Below are 26,963 nucleotides of genomic sequence, written 5' to 3'. Positions count from 1 at the left end.
TTCATGCGTCTCGGCATCATGTCTTACCGCCTCTGCCCCTCTTACCGGGCACCGCCCACTGCCCTTGGTCTGCAAGGCAGTCCTTTCAAGTGCGATGACGACGCTGAGACCTTCGTTGCCTATTGTACGAGCTGAACTTTTGTGCTCATCAATTCAACGCTCTTTCCATCAACTCATCTTGTCTTTTGACGCTTCGTGTTTTGCGCTCCTTTGACTATCGGCATATCGGGTGACTGCAAACACTGAAGTTCTTGCTTACGGAGTGTGGAACATTGTTTTCAAGTGATCGCTGTTCTGTCATGTTGACGCCGAGTGAATCTTTCTTTGGCAACATGGGCAGGCTGACAGCAGTGCGAGCGAAAGTAATGGCAAATTTCTTGACTTATTTCTGAATGTGAATGTTCTTTAGAAAAGGGATGCGGCGTTGCTTCTCGCCCGTGTAAAGGTCACGCATTCCAGACGTGGTTATGAGCGAACAGTTGCCGCAAGTGTTTGAAAAGAGCAAGAGAGGAAGCAGCCCTGCCCCGTGTGAGGATCAAACTCAGGCCCTTCAGATGACGAGACTGACGCACTACCAATTACGCCAACAAGCCCAGCTGCAGTACACACACCGGAAAGTTTGCCTCACATGGATTTCAGTCGCCCGTTCCCTAATCTTTAGACGCCCTCTGCTGAATGTTGCATTTGCCTTTTGATCTCACCGATACATTTTTGGTCTGTTTCTGTTGCGAGTCCGTCTTTCAGATCTCACCTAGCACAAGTCTCTGTGGCTGAGGTGGCCTCTCTGCTTCAGCATCGTGCCCTCACTCAGCCATTAAAAATGTCACTCGGACTTCTGACATGCTGACATGAAATGTCAAGAGAGAGGGGCGGAGTGACGCTTAAGCCAGAGAGAAGATGAAAAGGGGGCGTGGCTGCGAAACGCTTGACAGCTGCACGATGCTCTCCATGTAAGGCGGGACCACAGGCTAAAGGACGCCTTTCGGCACATCAAGCTCTAAGCACACACCTGGAGGATGCGGGAATTGATCCTGCTATCTCCCACATGCAAAGCAAGCGCTGTACCATACAAGCCAACCCCCCTCGCTGGGACTTATGCCTCGGCGTCACCTAGTGCCGCTTGTTCCCCTCTTACCGGGCACAGTTCACTGCCCTTCGTCTGCAAGGCAGTCGTGTAATTGCAGCTTTCTTGACTTATTGATGAAGGTCTGACTGGACGAGCGAATGGCGCCTCTCCCCATCCTCAAGCTCGCTGACAGATTGAAATGGAAAGTGCTGCTGTGGCTCGTTGGTCTAGTGGTATGATTCTCGCTTAGGGTGCGAGAGGTCCCGGGTTCAACTCCCGGACGAGCCCTCGTGTGCTCTTTTCCTCCTCTTCCACAAGACTGGGAACTGATATCCACATCACTTCGCAGCGTCTGCTTATGGCAAACGATGGAATGTGACTAATGACTGAACGAGCCTGGTGAATTCTCATCACGTGGCACAATGAGAGCGTGCAGTCAGCTGTCCAAGGCGGCAACCTCATTGCTCGTTCAAAAGAACACGTACTGAAAACTCATCACCACTGTGTCGTAGATGAGCACCGCGATCGCTTGTTGTCATGCGTCCTTACTTGGGAAATGCAGAAGCAAAAACTGCCCTCTCTCAGCCACCGAAACGTGTGCGGCTCGCCTTGCGCTCTCTGCGCCTCACATATTTGTCGAGCTGTCTGCTCTTCTTTCTGTTGAAGTAATCAAGTTACGGGGCGTCCTGCAGCCTATGATGTTCTCACTGAGAGCTTTCAAGATTTGAAGGAAAACTACGAGCTTGATGGCTCAAGTCGAACGAATGTGATTGTTAAGCAATCGATGATCAAAAGCACGTCTTCTAACAATTCGTGAGAGTATTATCAGCACTGTTTTCACTCGGATATACTTTTCACTTGCTAAGCTGACAAATTGGACGAGAAAATGCCGGAGACGCACTCAGTGCAGACTGAGGTTGGGAAGGAGGTGTGGCCCTTCAACGCTTGACAACTGAAGGACATTCTCTCCGCAACGGAGGAGCACCTGTCAGAAGTCGCAGAAGCTAAACAAGAGCACCGGGCTTCCGGAGATCCAAACTCAGACCTGGAGGATGCGGGCATCGATCCCGCTACCTCTTGCATGCTAAGCGAGCGCTCTACCATTTGAGCTAATCCCCCTCGCTTCATGCGTCTCGGCATCATGTCTTACCGCCTCTGCCCCTCTTACCGGGCACCGCCCACTGCCCTTGGTCTGCAAGGCAGTCCTTTCAAGTGCGATGACGACGCTGAGACCTTCGTTGCCTATTGTACGAGCTGAACTTTTGTGCTCATCAATTCAACGCTCTTTCCATCAACTCATCTTGTCTTTTGACGCTTCGTGTTTTGCGCTCCTTTGACTATCGGCATATCGGGTGACTGCAAACACTGAAGTTCTTGCTTACGGAGTGTGGAACATTGTTTTCAAGTGATCGCTGTTCTGTCATGTTGACGCCGAGTGAATCTTTCTTTGGCAACATGGGCAGGCTGACAGCAGTGCGAGCGAAAGTAATGGCAAATTTCTTGACTTATTTCTGAATGTGAATGTTCTTTAGAAAAGGGATGCGGCGTTGCTTCTCGCCCGTGTAAAGGTCACGCATTCCAGACGTGGTTATGAGCGAACAGTTGCCGCAAGTGTTTGAAAAGAGCAAGAGAGGAAGCAGCCCTGCCCCGTGTGAGGATCAAACTCAGGCCCTTCAGATGACGAGACTGACGCACTACCAATTACGCCAACAAGCCCAGCTGCAGTACACACACCGGAAAGTTTGCCTCACATGGATTTCAGTCACCCGTTCCCTAATCTTTAGACGCCCTCTGCTGAATGTTGCATTTGCCTTTTGATCTCACCGATACATTTTTGGTCTGTTTCTGTTGCGAGTCCGTCTTTCAGATCTCACCTAGCACAAGTCTCTGTGGCTGAAGTGGCCTCTCTGCTTCAGCATCGTGCCCTCACTCAGCCATTAAAAATGTCACTCGGACTTCTGACATGCTGACATGAAATGTCAAGAGAGAGGGGCGGAGTGACGCTTAAGCCAGAGAGAAGATGAAAAGGGGGCGTGGCTGCGAAACGCTTGACAGCTGCACGATGCTCTCCATGTAAGGCGGGACCACAGGCTAAAGGACGCCTTTCGGCACATCAAGCTCTAAGCACACACCTGGAGGATGCGGGAATTGATCCTGCTATCTCCCACATGCAAAGCAAGCGCTGTACCATACAAGCCAACCCCCCTCGCTGGGACTTATGCCTCGGCGTCACCTAGTGCCGCTTGTTCCCCTCTTACCGGGCACAGTTCACTGCCCTTCGTCTGCAAGGCAGTCGTGTAATTGCAGCTTTCTTGACTTATTGATGAAGGTCTGACTGGACGAGCGAATGGCGCCTCTCCCCATCCTCAAGCTCGCTGACAGATTGAAATGGAAAGTGCTGCTGTGGCTCGTTGGTCTAGTGGTATGATTCTCGCTTAGGGTGCGAGAGGTCCCGGGTTCAACTCCCGGACGAGCCCTCGTGTGCTCTTTTCCTCCTCTTCCACAAGACTGGGAACTGATATCCACATCACTTCGCAGCGTCTGCTTATGGCAAACGATGGAATGTGACTAATGACTGAACGAGCCTGGTGAATTCTCATCACGTGGCACAATGAGAGCGTGCAGTCAGCTGTCCAAGGCGGCAACCTCATTGCTCGTTCAAAAGAACACGTACTGAAAACTCATCACCACTGTGTCGTAGATGAGCACCGCGATCGCTTGTTGTCATGCGTCCTTTCCTTGGAAATGCAGAAGCAAAAACTGCCCTCTCTCAGCCACCGAAACGTGTGCGGCTCGCCTTGCGCTCTCTGCGCCTCACATATTTGTCGAGCTGTCTGCTCTTCTTTCTGTTGAAGTAATCAAGTTACGGGGCGTCCTGCAGCCTATGATGTTCTCACTGAGAGCTTTCAAGATTTGAAGGAAAACTACGAGCTTGATGGCTCAAGTCGAACGAATGTGATTGTTAAGCAATCGATGATCAAAAGCACGTCTTCTAACAATTCGTGAGAGTATTATCAGCACTGTTTTCACTCGGATATACTTTTCACTTGCTAAGCTGACAAATTGGACGAGAAAATGCCGGAGACGCACTCAGTGCAGACTGAGGTTGGGAAGGAGGTGTGGCCCTTCAACGCTTGACAACTGAAGGACATTCTCTCCGCAACGGAGGAGCACCTGTCAGAAGTCGCAGAAGCTAAACAAGAGCACCGGGCTTCCGGAGATCCAAACTCAGACCTGGAGGATGCGGGCATCGATCCCGCTACCTCTTGCATGCTAAGCGAGCGCTCTACCATTTGAGCTAATCCCCCTCGCTTCATGCGTCTCGGCATCATGTCTTACCGCCTCTGCCCCTCTTACCGGGCACCGCCCACTGCCCTTGGTCTGCAAGGCAGTCCTTTCAAGTGCGATGACGACGCTGAGACCTTCGTTGCCTATTGTACGAGCTGAACTTTTGTGCTCATCAATTCAACGCTCTTTCCATCAACTCATCTTGTCTTTTGACGCTTCGTGTTTTGCGCTCCTTTGACTATCGGCATATCGGGTGACTGCAAACACTGAAGTTCTTGCTTACGGAGTGTGGAACATTGTTTTCAAGTGATCGCTGTTCTGTCATGTTGACGCCGAGTGAATCTTTCTTTGGCAACATGGGCAGGCTGACAGCAGTGCGAGCGAAAGTAATGGCAAATTTCTTGACTTATTTCTGAATGTGAATGTTCTTTAGAAAAGGGATGCGGCGTTGCTTCTCGCCCGTGTAAAGGTCACGCATTCCAGACGTGGTTATGAGCGAACAGTTGCCGCAAGTGTTTGAAAAGAGCAAGAGAGGAAGCAGCCCTGCCCCGTGTGAGGATCAAACTCAGGCCCTTCAGATGACGAGACTGACGCACTACCAATTACGCCAACAAGCCCAGCTGCAGTACACACACCGGAAAGTTTGCCTCACATGGATTTCAGTCGCCCGTTCCCTAATCTTTAGACGCCCTCTGCTGAATGTTGCATTTGCCTTTTGATCTCACCGATACATTTTTGGTCTGTTTCTGTTGCGAGTCCGTCTTTCAGATCTCACCTAGCACAAGTCTCTGTGGCTGAGGTGGCCTCTCTGCTTCAGCATCGTGCCCTCACTCAGCCATTAAAAATGTCACTCGGACTTCTGACATGCTGACATGAAATGTCAAGAGAGAGGGGCGGAGTGACGCTTAAGCCAGAGAGAAGATGAAAAGGGGGCGTGGCTGCGAAACGCTTGACAGCTGCACGATGCTCTCCATGTAAGGCGGGACCACAGGCTAAAGGACGCCTTTCGGCACATCAAGCTCTAAGCACACACCTGGAGGATGCGGGAATTGATCCTGCTATCTCCCACATGCAAAGCAAGCGCTGTACCATACAAGCCAACCCCCCTCGCTGGGACTTATGCCTCGGCGTCACCTAGTGCCGCTTGTTCCCCTCTTACCGGGCACAGTTCACTGCCCTTCGTCTGCAAGGCAGTCGTGTAATTGCAGCTTTCTTGACTTATTGATGAAGGTCTGACTGGACGAGCGAATGGCGCCTCTCCCCATCCTCAAGCTCGCTGACAGATTGAAATGGAAAGTGCTGCTGTGGCTCGTTGGTCTAGTGGTATGATTCTCGCTTAGGGTGCGAGAGGTCCCGGGTTCAACTCCCGGACGAGCCCTCGTGTGCTCTTTTCCTCCTCTTCCACAAGACTGGGAACTGATATCCACATCACTTCGCAGCGTCTGCTTATGGCAAACGATGGAATGTGACTAATGACTGAACGAGCCTGGTGAATTCTCATCACGTGGCACAATGAGAGCGTGCAGTCAGCTGTCCAAGGCGGCAACCTCATTGCTCGTTCAAAAGAACACGTACTGAAAACTCATCACCACTGTGTCGTAGATGAGCACCGCGATCGCTTGTTGTCATGCGTCCTTACTTGGGAAATGCAGAAGCAAAAACTGCCCTCTCTCAGCCACCGAAACGTGTGCGGCTCGCCTTGCGCTCTCTGCGCCTCACATATTTGTCGAGCTGTCTGCTCTTCTTTCTGTTGAAGTAATCAAGTTACGGGGCGTCCTGCAGCCTATGATGTTCTCACTGAGAGCTTTCAAGATTTGAAGGAAAACTACGAGCTTGATGGCTCAAGTCGAACGAATGTGATTGTTAAGCAATCGATGATCAAAAGCACGTCTTCTAACAATTCGTGAGAGTATTATCAGCACTGTTTTCACTCGGATATACTTTTCACTTGCTAAGCTGACAAATTGGACGAGAAAATGCCGGAGACGCACTCAGTGCAGACTGAGGTTGGGAAGGAGGTGTGGCCCTTCAACGCTTGACAACTGAAGGACATTCTCTCCGCAACGGAGGAGCACCTGTCAGAAGTCGCAGAAGCTAAACAAGAGCACCGGGCTTCCGGAGATCCAAACTCAGACCTGGAGGATGCGGGCATCGATCCCGCTACCTCTTGCATGCTAAGCGAGCGCTCTACCATTTGAGCTAATCCCCCTCGCTTCATGCGTCTCGGCATCATGTCTTACCGCCTCTGCCCCTCTTACCGGGCACCGCCCACTGCCCTTGGTCTGCAAGGCAGTCCTTTCAAGTGCGATGACGACGCTGAGACCTTCGTTGCCTATTGTACGAGCTGAACTTTTGTGCTCATCAATTCAACGCTCTTTCCATCAACTCATCTTGTCTTTTGACGCTTCGTGTTTTGCGCTCCTTTGACTATCGGCATATTGGGTGACTGCAAACACTGAAGTTCTTGCTTACGGAGTGTGGAACATTGTTTTCAAGTGATCGCTGTTCTGTCATGTTGACGCCGAGTGAATCTTTCTTTGGCAACATGGGCAGGCTGACAGCAGTGCGAGCGAAAGTAATGGCAAATTTCTTGACTTATTTCTGAATGTGAATGTTCTTTAGAAAAGGGATGCGGCGTTGCTTCTCGCCCGTGTAAAGGTCACGCATTCCAGACGTGGTTATGAGCGAACAGTTGCCGCAAGTGTTTGAAAAGAGAAAGAGAGGAAGCAGCCCTGCCCCGTGTGAGGATCAAACTCAGGCCCTTCAGATGACGAGACTGACACACTACCAATTACGCCAACAAGCCCAGCTGCAGTACACACACCGGAAAGTTTGCCTCACATGGATTTCAGTCGCCCGTTCCCTAATCTTTAGACGCCCTCTGCTGAATGTTGCATTTGCCTTTTGATCTCACCGATACATTTTTGGTCTGTTTCTGTTGCGAGTCCGTCTTTCAGATCTCACCTAGCACAAGTCTCTGTGGCTGAAGTGGCCTCTCTGCTTCAGCATCGTGCCCTCACTCAGCCATTAAAAATGTCACTCGGACTTCTGACATGCTGACATGAAATGTCAAGAGAGAGGGGCGGAGTGACGCTTAAGCCAGAGAGAAGATGAAAAGGGGGCGTGGCTGCGAAACGCTTGACAGCTGCACGATGCTCTCCATGTAAGGCGGGACCACAGGCTAAAGGACGCCTTTCGGCACATCAAGCTCTAAGCACAGACCTGGAGGATGCGGGAATTGATCCTGCTATCTCCCACATGCAAAGCAAGCGCTGTACCATACAAGCCAACCCCCCTCGCTGGGACTGATGCCTCGGCGTCACCTAGTGCCGCTTGTTCCCCTCTTACCGGGCACAGTTCACTGCCCTTCGTCTGCAAGGCAGTCGTGTAATTGCAGCTTTCTTGACTTATTGATGAAGGTCTGACTGGACGAGCGAATGGCGCCTCTCCCCATCCTCAAGCTCGCTGACAGATTGAAATGGAAAGTGCTGCTGTGGCTCGTTGGTCTAGTGGTATGATTCTCGCTTAGGGTGCGAGAGGTCCCGGGTTCAACTCCCGGACGAGCCCTCATGTGCTCTTTTCCTCCTCTTCCACAAGACTGGGAACTGATATCCACATCACTTCGCAGCGTCTGCTTATGGCAAACGATGGAATGTGACTAATGACTGAACGAGCCTGGTGAATTCTCATCACGTGGCACAATGAGAGCGTGCAGTCAGCTGTCCAAGGCGGCAACCTCATTGCTCGTTCAAAAGAACACGTACTGAAAACTCATCACCACTGTGTCGTAGATGAGCACCGCGATCGCTTGTTGTCATGCGTCCTTTCCTTGGAAATGCAGAAGCAAAAACTGCCCTCTCTCAGCCACCGAAACGTGTGCGGCTCGCCTTGCGCTCTCTGCGCCTCACATATTTGTCGAGCTGTCTGCTCTTCTTTCTGTTGAAGTAATCAAGTTACGGGGCGTCCTGCAGCCTATGATGTTCTCACTGAGAGCTTTCAAGATTTGAAGGAAAACTACGAGCTTGATGGCTCAAGTCGAACGAATGTGATTGTTAAGCAATCGATGATCAAAAGCACGTCTTCTAACAATTCGTGAGAGTATTATCAGCACTGTTTTCACTCGGATATACTTTTCACTTGCTAAGCTGACAAATTGGACGAGAAAATGCCGGAGACGCACTCAGTGCAGACTGAGGTTGGGAAGGAGGTGTGGCCCTTCAACGCTTGACAACTGAAGGACATTCTCTCCGCAACGGAGGAGCACCTGTCAGAAGTCGCAGAAGCTAAACAAGAGCACCGGGCTTCCGGAGATCCAAACTCAGACCTGGAGGATGCGGGCATCGATCCCGCTACCTCTTGCATGCTAAGCGAGCGCTCTACCATTTGAGCTAATCCCCCTCGCTTCATGCGTCTCGGCATCATGTCTTACCGCCTCTGCCCCTCTTACCGGGCACCGCCCACTGCCCTTGGTCTGCAAGGCAGTCCTTTCAAGTGCGATGACGACGCTGAGACCTTCGTTGCCTATTGTACGAGCTGAACTTTTGTGCTCATCAATTCAACGCTCTTTCCATCAACTCATCTTGTCTTTTGACGCTTCGTGTTTTGCGCTCCTTTGACTATCAGCATATCGGGTGACTGCAAACACTGAAGTTCTTGCTTACGGAGTGTGGAACATTGTTTTCAAGTGATCGCTGTTCTGTCATGTTGACGCCGAGTGAATCTTTCTTTGGCAACATGGGCAGGCTGACAGCAGTGCGAGCGAAAGTAATGGCAAATTTCTTGACTTATTTCTGAATGTGAATGTTCTTTAGAAAAGGGATGCGGCGTTGCTTCTCGCCCGTGTAAAGGTCACGCATTCCAGACGTGGTTATGAGCGAACAGTTGCCGCAAGTGTTTGAAAAGAGCAAGAGAGGAAGCAGCCCTGCCCCGTGTGAGGATCAAACTCAGGCCCTTCAGATGACGAGACTGACGCACTACCAATTACGCCAACAAGCCCAGCTGCAGTACACACACCGGAAAGTTTGCCTCACATGGATTTCAGTCGCCCGTTCCCTAATCTTTAGACGCCCTCTGCTGAATGTTGCATTTGCCTTTTGATCTCACCGATACATTTTTGGTCTGTTTCTGTTGCGAGTCCGTCTTTCAGATCTCACCTAGCACAAGTCTCTGTGGCTGAAGTGGCCTCTCTGCTTCAGCATCGTGCCCTCACTCAGCCATTAAAAATGTCACTCGGACTTCTGACATGCTGACATGAAATGTCAAGAGAGAGGGGCGGAGTGACGCTTAAGCCAGAGAGAAGATGAAAAGGGGGCGTGGCTGCGAAACGCTTGACAGCTGCACGATGCTCTCCATGTAAGGCGGGACCACAGGCTAAAGGACGCCTTTCGGCACATCAAGCTCTAAGCACACACCTGGAGGATGCGGGAATTGATCCTGCTATCTCCCACATGCAAAGCAAGCGCTGTACCATACAAGCCAACCCCCCTCGCTGGGACTTATGCCTCGGCGTCACCTAGTGCCGCTTGTTCCCCTCTTACCGGGCACAGTTCACTGCCCTTCGTCTGCAAGGCAGTCGTGTAATTGCAGCTTTCTTGACTTATTGATGAAGGTCTGACTGGACGAACGAATGGCGCCTCTCCCCATCCTCAAGCTCGCTGACAGATTGAAATGGAAAGTGCTGCTGTGGCTCGTTGGTCTAGTGGTATGATTCTCGCTTAGGGTGCGAGAGGTCCCGGGTTCAACTCCCGGACGAGCCCTCGTGTGCTCTTTTCCTCCTCTTCCACAAGACTGGGAACTGATATCCACATCACTTCGCAGCGTCTGCTTATGGCAAACGATGGAATGTGACTAATGACTGAACGAGCCTGGTGAATTCTCATCACGTGGCACAATGAGAGCGTGCAGTCAGCTGTCCAAGGCGGCAACCTCATTGCTCGTTCAAAAGAACACGTACTGAAAACTCATCACCACTGTGTCGTAGATGAGCACCGCGATCGCTTGTTGTCATGCGTCCTTACTTGGGAAATGCAGAAGCAAAAACTGCCCTCTCTCAGCCACCGAAACGTGTGCGGCTCGCCTTGCGCTCTCTGCGCCTCACATATTTGTCGAGCTGTCTGCTCTTCTTTCTGTTGAAGTAATCAAGTTACGGGGCGTCCTGCAGCCTATGATGTTCTCACTGAGAGCTTTCAAGATTTGAAGGAAAACTACGAGCTTGATGGCTCAAGTCGAACGAATGTGATTGTTAAGCAATCGATGATCAAAAGCACGTCTTCTAACAATTCGTGAGAGTATTATCAGCACTGTTTTCACTCGGATATACTTTTCACTTGCTAAGCTGACAAATTGGACGAGAAAATGCCGGAGACGCACTCAGTGCAGACTGAGGTTGGGAAGGAGGTGTGGCCCTTCAACGCTTGACAACTGAAGGACATTCTCTCCGCAACGGAGGAGCACCTGTCAGAAGTCGCAGAAGCTAAACAAGAGCACCGGGCTTCCGGAGATCCAAACTCAGACCTGGAGGATGCGGGCATCGATCCCACTACCTCTTGCATGCTAAGCGAGCGCTCTACCATTTGAGCTAATCCCCCTCGCTTCATGCGTCTCGGCATCATGTCTTACCGCCTCTGCCCCTCTTACCGGGCACCGCCCACTGCCCTTGGTCTGCAAGGCAGTCCTTTCAAGTGCGATGACGACGCTGAGACCTTCGTTGCCTATTGTACGAGCTGAACTTTTGTGCTCATCAATTCAACGCTCTTTCCATCAACTCATCTTGTCTTTTGACGCTTCGTGTTTTGCGCTCCTTTGACTATCAGCATATCGGGTGACTGCAAACACTGAAGTTCTTGCTTACGGAGTGTGGAACATTGTTTTCAAGTGATCGCTGTTCTGTCATGTTGACGCCGAGTGAATCTTTCTTTGGCAACATGGGCAGGCTGACAGCAGTGCGAGCGAAAGTAATGGCAAATTTCTTGACTTATTTCTGAATGTGAATGTTCTTTAGAAAAGGGATGCGGCGTTGCTTCTCGCCCGTGTAAAGGTCACGCATTCCAGACGTGGTTATGAGCGAACAGTTGCCGCAAGTGTTTGAAAAGAGCAAGAGAGGAAGCAGCCCTGCCCCGTGTGAGGATCAAACTCAGGCCCTTCAGATGACGAGACTGACGCACTACCAATTACGCCAACAAGCCCAGCTGCAGTACACACACCGGAAAGTTTGCCTCACATGGATTTCAGTCGCCCGTTCCCTAATCTTTAGACGCCCTCTGCTGAATGTTGCATTTGCCTTTTGATCTCACCGATACATTTTTGGTCTGTTTCTGTTGCGAGTCCGTCTTTCAGATCTCACCTAGCACAAGTCTCTGTGGCTGAAGTGGCCTCTCTGCTTCAGCATCGTGCCCTCACTCAGCCATTAAAAATGTCACTCGGACTTCTGACATGCTGACATGAAATGTCAAGAGAGAGGGGCGGAGTGACGCTTAAGCCAGAGAGAAGATGAAAAGGGGGCGTGGCTGCGAAACGCTTGACAGCTGCACGATGCTCTCCATGTAAGGCGGGACCACAGGCTAAAGGACGCCTTTCGGCACATCAAGCTCTAAGCACACACCTGGAGGATGCGGGAATTGATCCTGCTATCTCCCACATGCAAAGCAAGCGCTGTACCATACAAGCCAACCCCCCTCGCTGGGACTTATGCCTCGGCGTCACCTAGTGCCGCTTGTTCCCCTCTTACCGGGCACAGTTCACTGCCCTTCGTCTGCAAGGCAGTCGTGTAATTGCAGCTTTCTTGACTTATTGATGAAGGTCTGACTGGACGAACGAATGGCGCCTCTCCCCATCCTCAAGCTCGCTGACAGATTGAAATGGAAAGTGCTGCTGTGGCTCGTTGGTCTAGTGGTATGATTCTCGCTTAGGGTGCGAGAGGTCCCGGGTTCAACTCCCGGACGAGCCCTCGTGTGCTCTTTTCCTCCTCTTCCACAAGACTGGGAACTGATATCCACATCACTTCGCAGCGTCTGCTTATGGCAAACGATGGAATGTGACTAATGACTGAACGAGCCTGGTGAATTCTCATCACGTGGCACAATGAGAGCGCGCAGTCAGCTGTCCAAGGCGGCAACCTCATTGCTCGTTCAAAAGAACACGTACTGAAAACTCATCACCACTGTGTCGTAGATGAGCACCGCGATCGCTTGTTGTCATGCGTCCTTACTTGGGAAATGCAGAAGCAAAAACTGCCCTCTCTCAGCCACCGAAACGTGTGCGGCTCGCCTTGCGCTCTCTGCGCCTCACATATTTGTCGAGCTGTCTGCTCTTCTTTCTGTTGAAGTAATCAAGTTACGGGGCGTCCTGCAGCCTATGATGTTCTCACTGAGAGCTTTCAAGATTTGAAGGAAAACTACGAGCTTGATGGCTCAAGTCGAACGAATGTGATTGTTAAGCAATCGATGATCAAAAGCACGTCTTCTAACAATTCGTGAGAGTATTATCAGCACTGTTTTCACTCGGATATACTTTTCACTTGCTAAGCTGACAAATTGGACGAGAAAATGCCGGAGACGCACTCAGTGCAGACTGAGGTTGGGAAGGAGGTGTGGCCCTTCAACGCTTGACAACTGAAGGACATTCTCTCCGCAACGGAGGAGCACCTGTCAGAAGTCGCAGAAGCTAAACAAGAGCACCGGGCTTCCGGAGATCCAAACTCAGACCTGGAGGATGCGGGCATCGATCCCGCTACCTCTTGCATGCTAAGCGAGCGCTCTACCATTTGAGCTAATCCCCCTCGCTTCATGCGTCTCGGCATCATGTCTTACCGCCTCTGCCCCTCTTACCGGGCACCGCCCACTGCCCTTGGTCTGCAAGGCAGTCCTTTCAAGTGCGATGTCGACGCTGAGACCTTCGTTGCCTATTGTACGAGCTGAACTTTTGTGCTCATCAATTCAACGCTCTTTCCATCAACTCATCTTGTCTTTTGACGCTTCGTGTTTTGCGCTCCTTTGACTATCGGCATATCGGGTGACTGCAAACACTGAAGTTCTTGCTTACGGAGTGTGGAACATTGTTTTCAAGTGATCGCTGTTCTGTCATGTTGACGCCGAGTGAATCTTTCTTTGGCAACATGGGCAGGCTGACAGCAGTGCGAGCGAAAGTAATGGCAAATTTCTTGACTTATTTCTGAATGTGAATGTTCTTTAGAAAAGGGATGCGGCGTTGCTTCTCGCCCGTGTAAAGGTCACGCATTCCAGACGTGGTTATGAGCGAACAGTTGCCGCAAGTGTTTGAAAAGAGCAAGAGAGGAAGCAGCCCTGCCCCGTGTGAGGATCAAACTCAGGCCCTTCAGATGACGAGACTGACGCACTACCAATTACGCCAACAAGCCCAGCTGCAGTACACACACCGGAAAGTTTGCCTCACATGGATTTCAGTCGCCCGTTCCCTAATCTTTAGACGCCCTCTGCTGAATGTTGCATTTGCCTTTTGATCTCACCGATACATTTTTGGTCTGTTTCTGTTGCGAGTCCGTCTTTCAGATCTCACCTAGCACAAGTCTCTGTGGCTGAAGTGGCCTCTCTGCTTCAGCATCGTGCCCTCACTCAGCCATTAAAAATGTCACTCGGACTTCTGACATGCTGACATGAAATGTCAAGAGAGAGGGGCGGAGTGACGCTTAAGCCAGAGAGAAGATGAAAAGGGGGCGTGGCTGCGAAACGCTTGACAGCTGCACGATGCTCTCCATGTAAGGCGAGACCACAGGCTAAAGGACGCCTTTCGGCACATCAAGCTCTAAGCACACACCTGGAGGATGCGGGAATTGATCCTGCTATCTCCCACATGCAAAGCAAGCGCTGTACCATACAAGCCAACCCCCCTCGCTGGGACTTATGCCTCGGCGTCACCTAGTGCCGCTTGTTCCCCTCTTACCGGGCACAGTTCACTGCCCTTCGTCTGCAAGGCAGTCGTGTAATTGCAGCTTTCTTGACTTATTGATGAAGGTCTGACTGGACGAGCGAATGGCGCCTCTCCCCATCCTCAAGCTCGCTGACAGATTGAAATGGAAAGTGCTGCTGTGGCTCGTTGGTCTAGTGGTATGATTCTCGCTTAGGGTGCGAGAGGTCCCGGGTTCAACTCCCGGACGAGCCCTCGTGTGCTCTTTTCCTCCTCTTCCACAAGACTGGGAACTGATATCCACATCACTTCGCAGCGTCTGCTTATGGCAAACGATGGAATGTGACTAATGACTGAACGAGCCTGGTGAATTCTCATCACGTGGCACAATGAGAGCGTGCAGTCAGCTGTCCAAGGCGGCAACCTCATTGCTCGTTCAAAAGAACACGTACTGAAAACTCATCACCACTGTGTCGTAGATGAGCACCGCGATCGCTTGTTGTCATGCGTCCTTACTTGGGAAATGCAGAAGCAAAAACTGCCCTCTCTCAGCCACCGAAACGTGTGCGGCTCGCCTTGCGCTCTCTGCGCCTCACATATTTGTCGAGCTGTCTGCTCTTCTTTCTGTTGAAGTAATCAAGTTACGGGGCGTCCTGCAGCCTATGATGTTCTCACTGAGAGCTTTCAAGATTTGAAGGAAAACTACGAGCTTGATGGCTCAAGTCGAACGAATGTGATTGTTAAGCAATCGATGATCAAAAGCACGTCTTCTAACAATTCGTGAGAGTATTATCAGCACTGTTTTCACTCGGATATACTTTTCACTTGCTAAGCTGACAAATTGGACGAGAAAATGCCGGAGACGCACTCAGTGCAGACTGAGGTTGGGAAGGAGGTGTGGCCCTTCAACGCTTGACAACTGAAGGACATTCTCTCCGCAACGGAGGAGCACCTGTCAGAAGTCGCAGAAGCTAAACAAGAGCACCGGGCTTCCGGAGATCCAAACTCAGACCTGGAGGATGCGGGCATCGATCCCGCTACCTCTTGCATGCTAAGCGAGCGCTCTACCATTTGAGCTAATCCCCCTCGCTTCATGCGTCTCGGCATCATGTCTTACCGCCTCTGCCCCTCTTACCGGGCACCGCCCACTGCCCTTGGTCTGCAAGGCAGTCCTTTCAAGTGCGATGACGACGCTGAGACCTTCGTTGCCTATTGTACGAGCTGAACTTTTGTGCTCATCAATTCAACGCTCTTTCCATCAACTCATCTTGTCTTTTGACGCTTCGTGTTTTGCGCTCCTTTGACTATCGGCATATCGGGTGACTGCAAACACTGAAGTTCTTGCTTACGGAGTGTGGAACATTGTTTTCAAGTGATCGCTGTTCTGTCATGTTGACGCCGAGTGAATCTTTCTTTGGCAACATGGGCAGGCTGACAGCAGTGCGAGCGAAAGTAATGGCAAATTTCTTGACTTATTTCTGAATGTGAATGTTCTTTAGAAAAGGGATGCGGCGTTGCTTCTCGCCCGTGTAAAGGTCACGCATTCCAGACGTGGTTATGAGCGAACAGTTGCCGCAAGTGTTTGAAAAGAGCAAGAGAGGAAGCAGCCCTGCCCCGTGTGAGGATCAAACTCAGGCCCTTCAGATGACGAGACTGACGCACTACCAATTACGCCAACAAGCCCAGCTGCAGTACACACACCGGAAAGTTTGCCTCACATGGATTTCAGTCGCCCGTTCCCTAATCTTTAGACGCCCTCTGCTGAATGTTGCATTTGCCTTTTGATCTCACCGATACATTTTTGGTCTGTTTCTGTTGCGAGTCCGTCTTTCAGATCTCACCTAGCACAAGTCTCTGTGGCTGAAGTGGCCTCTCTGCTTCAGCATCGTGCCCTCACTCAGCCATTAAAAATGTCACTCGGACTTCTGACATGCTGACATGAAATGTCAAGAGAGAGGGGCGGAGTGACGCTTAAGCCAGAGAGAAGATGAAAAGGGGGCGTGGCTGCGAAACGCTTGACAGCTGCACGATGCTCTCCATGTAAGGCGGGACCACAGGCTAAAGGACGCCTTTCGGCACATCAAGCTCTAAGCACACACCTGGAGGATGCGGGAATTGATCCTGCTATCTCCCACATGCAAAGCAAGCGCTGTACCATACAAGCCAACCCCCCTCGCTGGGACTTATGCCTCGGCGTCACCTAGTGCCGCTTGTTCCCCTCTTACCGGGCACAGTTCACTGCCCTTCGTCTGCAAGGCAGTCGTGTAATTGCAGCTTTCTTGACTTATTGATGAAGGTCTGACTGGACGAGCGAATGGCGCCTCTCCCCATCCTCAAGCTCGCTGACAGATTGAAATGGAAAGTGCTGCTGTGGCTCGTTGGTCTAGTGGTATGATTCTCGCTTAGGGTGCGAGAGGTCCCGGGTTCAACTCCCGGACGAGCCCTCGTGTGCTCTTTTCCTCCTCTTCCACAAGACTGGGAACTGATATCCACATCACTTCGCAGCGTCTGCTTATGGCAAACGATGGAATGTGACTAATGACTGAACGAGCCTGGTGAATTCTCATCACGTGGCACAATGAGAGCGTGCAGTCAGCTGTCCAAGGCGGCAACCTCATTGCTCGTTCAAAAGAACACGTACTGAAAACTCATCACCACTGTGTCGTAGATGAGCACCGCGATCGCTTGTTGTCATGCGTCCTTACTTGGGAAATGCAGAAGCAAAAACTGCCCTCTCTCAGCCACCGAAACGTGTGCGGCTCGCCTTGCGCTCTCTGCGCCTCACATATTTGTCGAGCTGTCTGCTCTTCTTTCTGTTGAAGTAATCAAGTTACGGGGCGTCCTGCAGCCTATGATGTTCTCACTGAGAGCTTTCAAGATTTGAAGGAAAACTACGAGCTTGATGGCTCAAGTCGAACGAATGTGATTGTTAAGCAATCGATGATCAAAAGCACGTCTTCTAACAATTCGTGAGAGTATTATCAGCACTGTTTTCACTCGGATATACTTTTCACTTGCTAAGCTGACAAATTGGACGAGAAAATGCCGGAGACGCACTCAGTGCAGACTGAGGTTGGGAAGGAGGTGTGGCCCTTCAACGCTTGACAACTGAAGGACATTCTCTCCGCAACGGAGGAGCACCTGTCAGAAGTCGCAGAAGCTAAACAAGAGCACCGGGCTTCCGGAGATCCAAACTCAGACCTGGAGGATGCGGGCATCGATCCCGCTACCTCTTGCATGCTAAGCGAGCGCTCTACCATTTGAGCTAATCCCCCTCGCTTCATGCGTCTCGGCATCATGTCTTACCGCCTCTGCCCCTCTTACCGGGCACCGCCCACTGCCCTTGGTCTGCAAGGCAGTCCTTTCAAGTGCGATGACGACGCTGAGACCTTCGTTGCCTATTGTACGAGCTGAACTTTTGTGCTCATCAATTCAACGCTCTTTCCATCAACTCATCTTGTCTTTTGACGCTTCGTGTTTTGCGCTCCTTTGACTATCGGCATATCGGGTGACTGCAAACACTGAAGTTCTTGCTTACGGAGTGTGGAACATTGTTTTCAAGTGATCGCTGTTCTGTCATGTTGACGCCGAGTGAATCTTTCTTTGGCAACATGGGCAGGCTGACAGCAGTGCGAGCGAAAGTAATGGCAAATTTCTTGACTTATTTCTGAATGTGAATGTTCTTTAGAAAAGGGATGCGGCGTTGCTTCTCGCCCGTGTAAAGGTCACGCATTCCAGACGTGGTTATGAGCGAACAGTTGCCGCAAGTGTTTGAAAAGAGCAAGAGAGGAAGCAGCCCTGCCCCGTGTGAGGATCAAACTCAGGCCCTTCAGATGACGAGACTGACGCACTACCAATTACGCCAACAAGCCCAGCTGCAGTACACACACCGGAAAGTTTGCCTCACATGGATTTCAGTCGCCCGTTCCCTAATCTTTAGACGCCCTCTGCTGAATGTTGCATTTGCCTTTTGATCTCACCGATACATTTTTGGTCTGTTTCTGTTGCGAGTCCGTCTTTCAGATCTCACCTAGCACAAGTCTCTGTGGCTGAGGTGGCCTCTCTGCTTCAGCATCGTGCCCTCACTCAGCCATTAAAAATGTCACTCGGACTTCTGACATGCTGACATGAAATGTCAAGAGAGAGGGGCGGAGTGACGCTTAAGCCAGAGAGAAGATGAAAAGGGGGCGTGGCTGCGAAACGCTTGACAGCTGCACGATGCTCTCCATGTAAGGCGGGACCACAGGCTAAAGGACGCCTTTCGGCACATCAAGCTCTAAGCACACACCTGGAGGATGCGGGAATTGATCCTGCTATCTCCCACATGCAAAGCAAGCGCTGTACCATACAAGCCAACCCCCCTCGCTGGGACTTATGCCTCGGCGTCACCTAGTGCCGCTTGTTCCCCTCTTACCGGGCACAGTTCACTGCCCTTCGTCTGCAAGGCAGTCGTGTAATTGCAGCTTTCTTGACTTATTGATGAAGGTCTGACTGGACGAGCGAATGGCGCCTCTCCCCATCCTCAAGCTCGCTGACAGATTGAAATGGAAAGTGCTGCTGTGGCTCGTTGGTCTAGTGGTATGATTCTCGCTTAGGGTGCGAGAGGTCCCGGGTTCAACTCCCGGACGAGCCCTCGTGTGCTCTTTTCCTCCTCTTCCACAAGACTGGGAACTGATATCCACATCACTTCGCAGCGTCTGCTTATGGCAAACGATGGAATGTGACTAATGACTGAACGAGCCTGGTGAATTCTCATCACGTGGCACAATGAGAGCGTGCAGTCAGCTGTCCAAGGCGGCAACCTCATTGCTCGTTCAAAAGAACACGTACTGAAAACTCATCACCACTGTGTCGTAGATGAGCACCGCGATCGCTTGTTGTCATGCGTCCTTACTTGGGAAATGCAGAAGCAAAAACTGCCCTCTCTCAGCCACCGAAACGTGTGCGGCTCGCCTTGCGCTCTCTGCGCCTCACATATTTGTCGAGCTGTCTGCTCTTCTTTCTGTTGAAGTAATCAAGTTACGGGGCGTCCTGCAGCCTATGATGTTCTCACTGAGAGCTTTCAAGATTTGAAGGAAAACTACGAGCTTGATGGCTCAAGTCGAACGAATGTGATTGTTAAGCAATCGATGATCAAAAGCACGTCTTCTAACAATTCGTGAGAGTATTATCAGCACTGTTTTCACTCGGATATACTTTTCACTTGCTAAGCTGACAAATTGGACGAGAAAATGCCGGAGACGCACTCAGTGCAGACTGAGGTTGGGAAGGAGGTGTGGCCCTTCAACGCTTGACAACTGAAGGACATTCTCTCCGCAACGGAGGAGCACCTGTCAGAAGTCGCAGAAGCTAAACAAGAGCACCGGGCTTCCGGAGATCCAAACTCAGACCTGGAGGATGCGGGCATCGATCCCGCTACCTCTTGCATGCTAAGCGAGCGCTCTACCATTTGAGCTAATCCCCCTCGCTTCATGCGTTTCGGCATCATGTCTTACCGCCTCTGCCCCTCTTACCGGGCACCGCCCACTGCCCTTGGTCTGCAAGGCAGTCCTTTCAAGTGCGATGACGACGCTGAGACCTTCGTTGCCTATTGTACGAGCTGAACTTTTGTGCTCATCAATTCAACGCTCTTTCCATCAACTCATCTTGTCTTTTGACGCTTCGTGTTTTGCGCTCCTTTGACTATCGGCATATCGGGTGACTGCAAACACTGAAGTTCTTGCTTACGGAGTGTGGAACATTGTTTTCAAGTGATCGCTGTTCTGTCATGTTGACGCCGAGTGAATCTTTCTTTGGCAACATGGGCAGGCTGACAGCAGTGCGAGCGAAAGTAATGGCAAATTTCTTGACTTATTTCTGAATGTGAATGTTCTTTAGAAAAGGGATGCGGCGTTGCTTCTCGCCCGTGTAAAGGTCACGCATTCCAGACGTGGTTATGAGCGAACAGTTGCCGCAAGTGTTTGAAAAGAGCAAGAGAGGAAGCAGCCCTGCCCCGTGTGAGGATCAAACTCAGGCCCTTCAGATGACGAGACTGACGCACTACCAATTACGCCAACAAGCCCAGCTGCAGTACACACACCGGAAAGTTTGCCTCACATGGATTTCAGTCGCCCGTTCCCTAATCTTTAGACGCCCTCTGCTGAATGTTGCATTTGCCTTTTGATCTCACCGATACATTTTTGGTCTGTTTCTGTTGCGAGTCCGTCTTTCAGATCTCACCTAGCACAAGTCTCTGTGGCTGAGGTGGCCTCTCTGCTTCAGCATCGTGCCCTCACTCAGCCATTAAAAATGTCACTCGGACTTCTGACATGCTGACATGAAATGTCAAGAGAGAGGGGCGGAGTGACGCTTAAGCCAGAGAGAAGATGAAAAGGGGGCGTGGCTGCGAAACGCTTGACAGCTGCACGATGCTCTCCATGTAAGGCGGGACCACAGGCTAAAGGACGCCTTTCGGCACATCAAGCTCTAAGCACACACCTGGAGGATGCGGGAATTGATCCTGCTATCTCCCACATGCAAAGCAAGCGCTGTACCATACAAGCCAACCCCCCTCGCTGGGACTTATGCCTCGGCGTCACCTAGTGCCGCTTGTTCCCCTCTTACCGGGCACAGTTCACTGCCCTTCGTCTGCAAGGCAGTCGTGTAATTGCAGCTTTCTTGACTTATTGATGAAGGTCTGACTGGACGAGCGAATGGCGCCTCTCCCCATCCTCAAGCTCGCTGACAGATTGAAATGGAAAGTGCTGCTGTGGCTCGTTGGTCTAGTGGTATGATTCTCGCTTAGGGTGCGAGAGGTCCCGGGTTCAACTCCCGGACGAGCCCTCGTGTGCTCTTTTCCTCCTCTTCCACAAGACTGGGAACTGATATCCACATCACTTCGCAGCGTCTGCTTATGGCAAACGATGGAATGTGACTAATGACTGAACGAGCCTGGTGAATTCTCATCACGTGGCACAATGAGAGCGTGCAGTCAGCTGTCCAAGGCGGCAACCTCATTGCTCGTTCAAAAGAACACGTACTGAAAACTCATCACCACTGTGTCGTAGATGAGCACCGCGATCGCTTGTTGTCATGCGTCCTTACTTGGGAAATGCAGAAGCAAAAACTGCCCTCTCTCAGCCACCGAAACGTGTGCGGCTCGCCTTGCGCTCTCTGCGCCTCACATATTTGTCGAGCTGTCTGCTCTTCTTTCTGTTGAAGTAATCAAGTTACGGGGCGTCCTGCAGCCTATGATGTTCTCACTGAGAGCTTTCAAGATTTGAAGGAAAACTACGAGCTTGATAAAAGAATCAATTTAAATGTTTCTTGAAAAACGGATCCTTCTAAATATCGGAAGTCCAACGTCTCATGGAAACTGTCTGTGTAACGGTCTAACGTGATAACGTGATAACCACTACACTCTGGAAACGGTGGGAAATTGTGCCCAGTGGCCCAGTGCTGAGCTACGCAAATGCTATTCAGGGGCTATTCAGGGGCCAATGCTATTCGATGTGAATTGAATGCTATTCAACTCGCCAATGCTATTCAGGGGTGGAAAAGGGTGGAGCCGTGTGTGTCTTTTGTTCAAAGACACCCCCATCTCAGAGCCGGAAGTACAGGCCTTCCTCCCGCAGGTCCACAAAGATGTTATTTTTTAAGAAGATTCTGCGAAAGTCGGCCATCCGCCTCTCAGCCCTGCAGTAGGCCAGGCTGAGAGAGAAGCAGTCCTTCACCCTGGCAATGCACAGCCTGACAAGGTCTGGCTTCAGGCCATTGTACATCATGAGGTTCCTCCTCTCCCAGACAGCTGTCCTCGTTAGGCTGAGGAGGAGGTTCACTAAAATGGCGTTAACCCCCCTCTCAGACCCGCGGTACCCAAAGAGGAACAGCTCTTTCCAGGGCACCCCGTCAAGAACAGCTCCTCGAACAGAGCGAAACAGGCCATCCAGCAGATCCGTCAAGTATGCCCTGGCTCGAGCTGGGGGAAGATCTTACCCCAGAACACCTCTGAGACCGGCACTCTGAAGCGTTTCGCCACCATCAGCCTGTAGAACATGCTGGTGGTGAACCCCAGGAGGTCCACCCCACGGTCCCCCCACTTCACCCTCAGCTCCGGCCAGGCTGGGCCTGCTGCCCCGTCTTGTAGATGGAGCTTCTCCAGCCAACTGTCCGGGAGACCGAGTTTGAGCTGCTCGTAATCCTGACGGATCTTACTGACAGGCAGCTCGTCGTCGACCTCTCGCACAGCGTCGACAATAGCCTGGGTGGGCAGAAATCCGTCCTTTACTTCATAAAGAAGATCCTTGACCTTGGATATGCCAGCCTCGTAGAGCTGCCTGTTCCATCGAGACACCAGCAGGGGGTCGAGGAACAGAGGCTGTTCCAGAATCTGGGCCCGGGTCTCCGGCGTGTAGGAGACATGCTGGGACATGAACTACCCCCTCGCCAGCAGGACCTCCCTGTAAAAGGAGGGCAGATGTTTTATCAACCCCGGAGTCAGCCTCACCAGGAGAGTCTCCTGCCCCAAGCCCCCGCAAGTCTCGAGGTAGCTTCCCATACCAATCTTCCAAATGCTGACATTATCCAGGTCAAGGAACTTCTTCACTACTTTCAGCCTAAAGCTTTTCAGCTTCAGGCCTACATCACACAGCTTCAGCCCACCCCTGGAGATTTTCCCAATGAGGGTGTCATGAGTGACCCGCGGAGGCTTCCCCTCCCACACGAATCCCACCACCAGTTGCCTAATCTCATTCTCTACCCGTTCAGGAAGAGGCATCACAGACAGTGGGTACCACAAGAGGGACAGGCACAGTGTGTTAACGAGCAGGACCCTTCCCTTTAGGGTCAGGGACCTGTGTCTCCACCGATTTAATTTGCCCTCATCTTAATGAGCTTCTCCTTCCACAGGAGAAGCCCAGTGGCCTGCTCATCAGCGTTAATGTAGATGCCAAGGACCTTCAGGTGACCCGTCTCAACCCTGAAAGGGTAACCGAAGAGCGGGGCAAGGTCTGCCCTCCCCACCGGCATGACCTCAGACTTCTCCAAGTTTACCTTGGCGCCCGAGGCAGCGCAGTAGGCCTGCACCACCTCTAAAATGGCCGAGATCTCCGCCACCTCTGCCAACGTCAGTCTGGTGTCGTCAGCATATTGGTAGATCAACGAGGTGGCGGTGCCCCCAGGCAAGGTCACTGGAAAGAAGCTCGTGAGGGAACCATTCACCTTGACACAGCTCACGATCCCCTTGTACACGAGCCTCACCCAGGAGATGAAGGCCTCGCCGAAGCCAAAGCTCTTCAAGACCTCAAACAGGAAGGAATGCTCCACCCTGTCGAAGGCCTTCTCCTGGTCCAGTTTCAGGACGTATCCACCCCTCGGCTGCTCCCGCATAAGGTCCACAACATCTCTGATGGAGCACACCGTGTCCGCGATGTCTCTCCACTTGACGCAGTAGGTCTGCGAAGGCGACAGGATCCTGGGCAGAACCTTCCCGAGCCTGAGGGAGAGAACACGAGTTAGTATCTTATAGTCTGTGTTCAACAGACTGATCGGGCGAAAGTTTTTCAAAAGGGAGGGATCCCCCTGCTTTTTGTAGACAAGAGAGATCACCCCCCTTCTCATAGATGGGGTCAGAGCGCCGGTCCTGGCAATCTCCTGGAACACCTCCAGAAGGAGGGGCCCCAGGGACTGCTGAAAGTGTCTGTAGAGCTTGGAGGAGAGCCCGTCCCACCCAAACAAACATTAGCTTTATTCATTTACAACCACACAAAACCAAACACAGGATCTACACACACATGAGGAGACTGACGGAACACGTACACATATTTAGGGTGGTAATTACCTAACAACACACTATACTTTTACAGGACTACACAGGGCACTAGAATTACTAGGACATTATTTACACAGGTAGGGTCAGCCGCTGGTCATCGTGCTGACCCTCAGACTCTCCCCGGCTACCACTCCCAGCATGCCCAGCGGTACTACGAGCGCCTAGGGGCGCTTCCTCCTCACCACCAGGCGAGGGCGTTACAATATGGACTCCCAGGGGGCTCCCATACTTCGGATTCTTGCGTTCTTATCAGAACATACTGATACGCAAACATATTCATTACCATATTTCAAAGCATTGGAATAATATGTCGTACAGCAACACAAAAACAGGAAGACAAGTATCACAGCTACTATAATCGGTGTTAGTAACTTAAAGAAAAACATTCCCCCTGGCCCAAACAGTGATTCTAACCAGGAGAGAAATGGGTGAAGCTGTAGAATGAGGCATTAAAGCACATACATAACAAGATGCATTAAATTTCTTTAACTTTACAGTATGATTTATAAGTTTATACCACAAATTACTCATATCCCCCTCATTATCAGTTTCATTCAGCCAGTTTGTATACAAAGAGGCTTCGCATTTAGATTCTTCCTCTTTCTGGGTGGTGACAGGCTTCCACATAAAAAGGAAAAAGGCTGGGCACATCAGTCCCAAGCATGTGATCCCCATCTATCCCTGTGGAGACATCACTCCTGCGCTTTGCTCAGTTCGTTTGTGACCCTTTTACAGTGGGAGGCATGAATTCAGGGCACCCTTTCCGTGACTTTCACAGCAGTCGCAGTGGTCAGCAGCCTTGGTACGGCCCCCTCCACCTGAGTGAACACCACTTCTTTTTCCTGAAGTCTTTCACCAGAAGAGTAATAACTCTTAGAAAAATCTACACATTGTTCCACTGCCTCAGCTGTGCCATTTTGCAGAACAATTGTAGCTGAAGTTGTAAAATTTCTCATTGGCCCGTTCCTGCAAAACATCTTATTATGAACAAACAAATCATAATAATAATGTGCATCTAGGGGAATCACTCCCAAGGGTAACCCCCCCTTAAAACTATATTGTTCTACCCATCAGGTTCTGCCACTAGATAAGAGAACCTTTCCCATGAAATCATTTTTTGACCTTCATGATCCCTTCAGGGCGTACAATTAGCACAGAAGCAGCAGCTTTAGTCCACATGTTTTTCCAGCAGGATATTAACAGTATGATTATAACGAATAATACCAGACACACAAATATGTATTGAACCAGAGACCCTCTCCAGGATCCTAGCACAGACTGTAGCCATGCACCAATGCCCCAATCATCTGGATTATAATTATGATATATATTTTTCTTCATCATAGATGTGCTTTGCTAAGTCATTAATTTGCTAATAATTGTCTAGAATACAAGTACTGTTTAGTCTTTGCTCACCTAAACAGCTGTCTATCACCCTAATAGAGAATGGCCTAAAACTGTGATTATAGCGAGGAGCATACAGTTATTTCCATTCTAATACATCTGAGTTACACTCAGACTAAAAGCAGGGCTATTTACCCATGCCAATTAACCTAAATAATCACCTCTACCAAAGGGGATTACTCCCATGAGCATCTTTTATAGCAATACAATCCCAACAGGAGCTCTGATTATTATTTGTGGCTGACTGAAAAAGTATTGATTCCATATCCCCATTTATTAAAGTAAAACTCCTTACACTTAACAGGTACACTGTCACCCCCCCTCAGGAAGCTCAACAAACACAGAAACAGTGACAATACAATAATGTTCACTCAGTCTCTGGTGCAGTGGTTCGGTGTCAGCGCAATGCGTAGATCCAGCGATCTCATCCTGTCACTCAGATGGCAGAGTCGGTAGTCAGTTGCACTTGATATGGTCCTTCCCAGCAGGGTTGCAACATCTGGCAGGGTATATCTTCCTCACCCACACCCACTCGCCAGGTATCAGGTCGTGTCTTCCCTCTACTGGAGGTCTCCAAGTGTCCAGCACCTGTTCACCAGCCCCGTGCACCACTTCAATTAACAACCTACAATACTACAATAGAGAATTAGCAAATTCAACAATCCATTAGCCAAATTCATCCCTCTAGGAAGTTTCGTTGATTGGCCTGTGATGATATCAAACAGGCTCTATTACACAGTTCTGTTTGATCCAGCCCGCATCCCATGGTGTTCCTTCAGTCTGATGTCTAGTCAATCTTTTCTGTTCCTTCATTCCACTGTTCTAGCAGACTGAGGGTGATCTCAGTCCATCTCACCCCGAATAATCCAGCCACAGCCTGTCCCTTGATCATAATACATGCGGTAGGGCAGTGCCCACCAAGGGCTTATCTCCATCATCAAGTGTTTGGTAGACACAGGGGCAGTGACAACAACCCACTGGGAAAACAGATTATAAGAGCCAAGGTTGTAAACATTTGGTACTGCATGAAAGGTTTCTCAGGAGCAGGCCTTTTGAGCTGTAGCACCTGCACCTGAACTGTAGTTGAGTTCCTTTGATAAGCATCACATTGAGATGCCACATAAGTGGCTACTGCTTCAAACACGGTCCCCACCCAGGTTTGGGTAACCAGCACACCATTTGACTCACACCCAGGTGTCCGACACAGTGCATTAGTCGAGCTACAAAGGGCATTAGGCTGTGAGGGCATGCAGAGCGTCCAGTGTGCTGGCAGCACCACACTCTTTTCTAACCATGTCCTTTTCTCTGCTTTAGAGGCCTCAGCCTGAATATCCTGTAGCTGTCCCCTTTTCACCAACAGAGGTCTCACAGGGGTCTCAGACTCCTGTTCTACCAGGACTGTGCACCTGACAGCTACATCTGCAAAGTTGTTCCCTCGAGGTACTGGAAACATTTCTTTATTATGTGATTTATACTTTACCACAGCTACTTCAGTCAGTAGCTGCAAAGCTTCTAACA

At 50.7% G+C, this 26,963-nt stretch overlaps 10 non-coding genes across 10 annotated transcripts; all 10 read left to right on the top strand.

The window, feature by feature from the left end:
• The first annotated feature begins 1,282 nt into the window (after window positions 1-1,282).
• Window positions 1,283-1,354, top strand: trnap-agg (transfer RNA proline (anticodon AGG)). The gene has a single exon. It is a non-coding gene; the product is annotated as a tRNA-Pro (tRNA).
• Window positions 1,355-3,471: 2,117 nt separating this feature from the next.
• On the top strand, window positions 3,472-3,543 carry trnap-agg (transfer RNA proline (anticodon AGG)). The gene has a single exon. It is a non-coding gene; the product is annotated as a tRNA-Pro (tRNA).
• A 2,117-nt stretch (window positions 3,544-5,660) lies between these two features.
• trnap-agg (transfer RNA proline (anticodon AGG)) lies at window positions 5,661-5,732 on the top strand. Its single transcript has one exon. It is a non-coding gene; the product is annotated as a tRNA-Pro (tRNA).
• Window positions 5,733-7,849: 2,117 nt separating this feature from the next.
• Window positions 7,850-7,921, top strand: trnap-agg (transfer RNA proline (anticodon AGG)). The gene has a single exon. It is a non-coding gene; the product is annotated as a tRNA-Pro (tRNA).
• A 2,117-nt stretch (window positions 7,922-10,038) lies between these two features.
• Window positions 10,039-10,110, top strand: trnap-agg (transfer RNA proline (anticodon AGG)). Its single transcript has one exon. It is a non-coding gene; the product is annotated as a tRNA-Pro (tRNA).
• Window positions 10,111-12,227: 2,117 nt separating this feature from the next.
• trnap-agg (transfer RNA proline (anticodon AGG)) lies at window positions 12,228-12,299 on the top strand. Its single transcript has one exon. It is a non-coding gene; the product is annotated as a tRNA-Pro (tRNA).
• Window positions 12,300-14,416: 2,117 nt separating this feature from the next.
• trnap-agg (transfer RNA proline (anticodon AGG)) lies at window positions 14,417-14,488 on the top strand. Its single transcript has one exon. It is a non-coding gene; the product is annotated as a tRNA-Pro (tRNA).
• Window positions 14,489-16,605: 2,117 nt separating this feature from the next.
• trnap-agg (transfer RNA proline (anticodon AGG)) lies at window positions 16,606-16,677 on the top strand. The gene has a single exon. It is a non-coding gene; the product is annotated as a tRNA-Pro (tRNA).
• Window positions 16,678-18,794: 2,117 nt separating this feature from the next.
• Window positions 18,795-18,866, top strand: trnap-agg (transfer RNA proline (anticodon AGG)). Its single transcript has one exon. It is a non-coding gene; the product is annotated as a tRNA-Pro (tRNA).
• A 2,117-nt stretch (window positions 18,867-20,983) lies between these two features.
• trnap-agg (transfer RNA proline (anticodon AGG)) lies at window positions 20,984-21,055 on the top strand. The gene has a single exon. It is a non-coding gene; the product is annotated as a tRNA-Pro (tRNA).
• The last annotated feature ends 5,908 nt before the right edge of the window (window positions 21,056-26,963 follow it).

The sequence above is a fragment of the Lepisosteus platostomus genome, assembly GCF_059453375.1.
Source record: "Lepisosteus platostomus isolate fLepPlt1 chromosome 5 unlocalized genomic scaffold, fLepPlt1.hap1 SUPER_5_unloc_3, whole genome shotgun sequence".
NCBI lineage: Eukaryota > Metazoa > Chordata > Actinopteri > Semionotiformes > Lepisosteidae > Lepisosteus > Lepisosteus platostomus.
The sequence above is the reverse complement of the archived record's forward strand: the minus strand, read 5'-3'. Positions and strand labels throughout refer to the sequence as shown.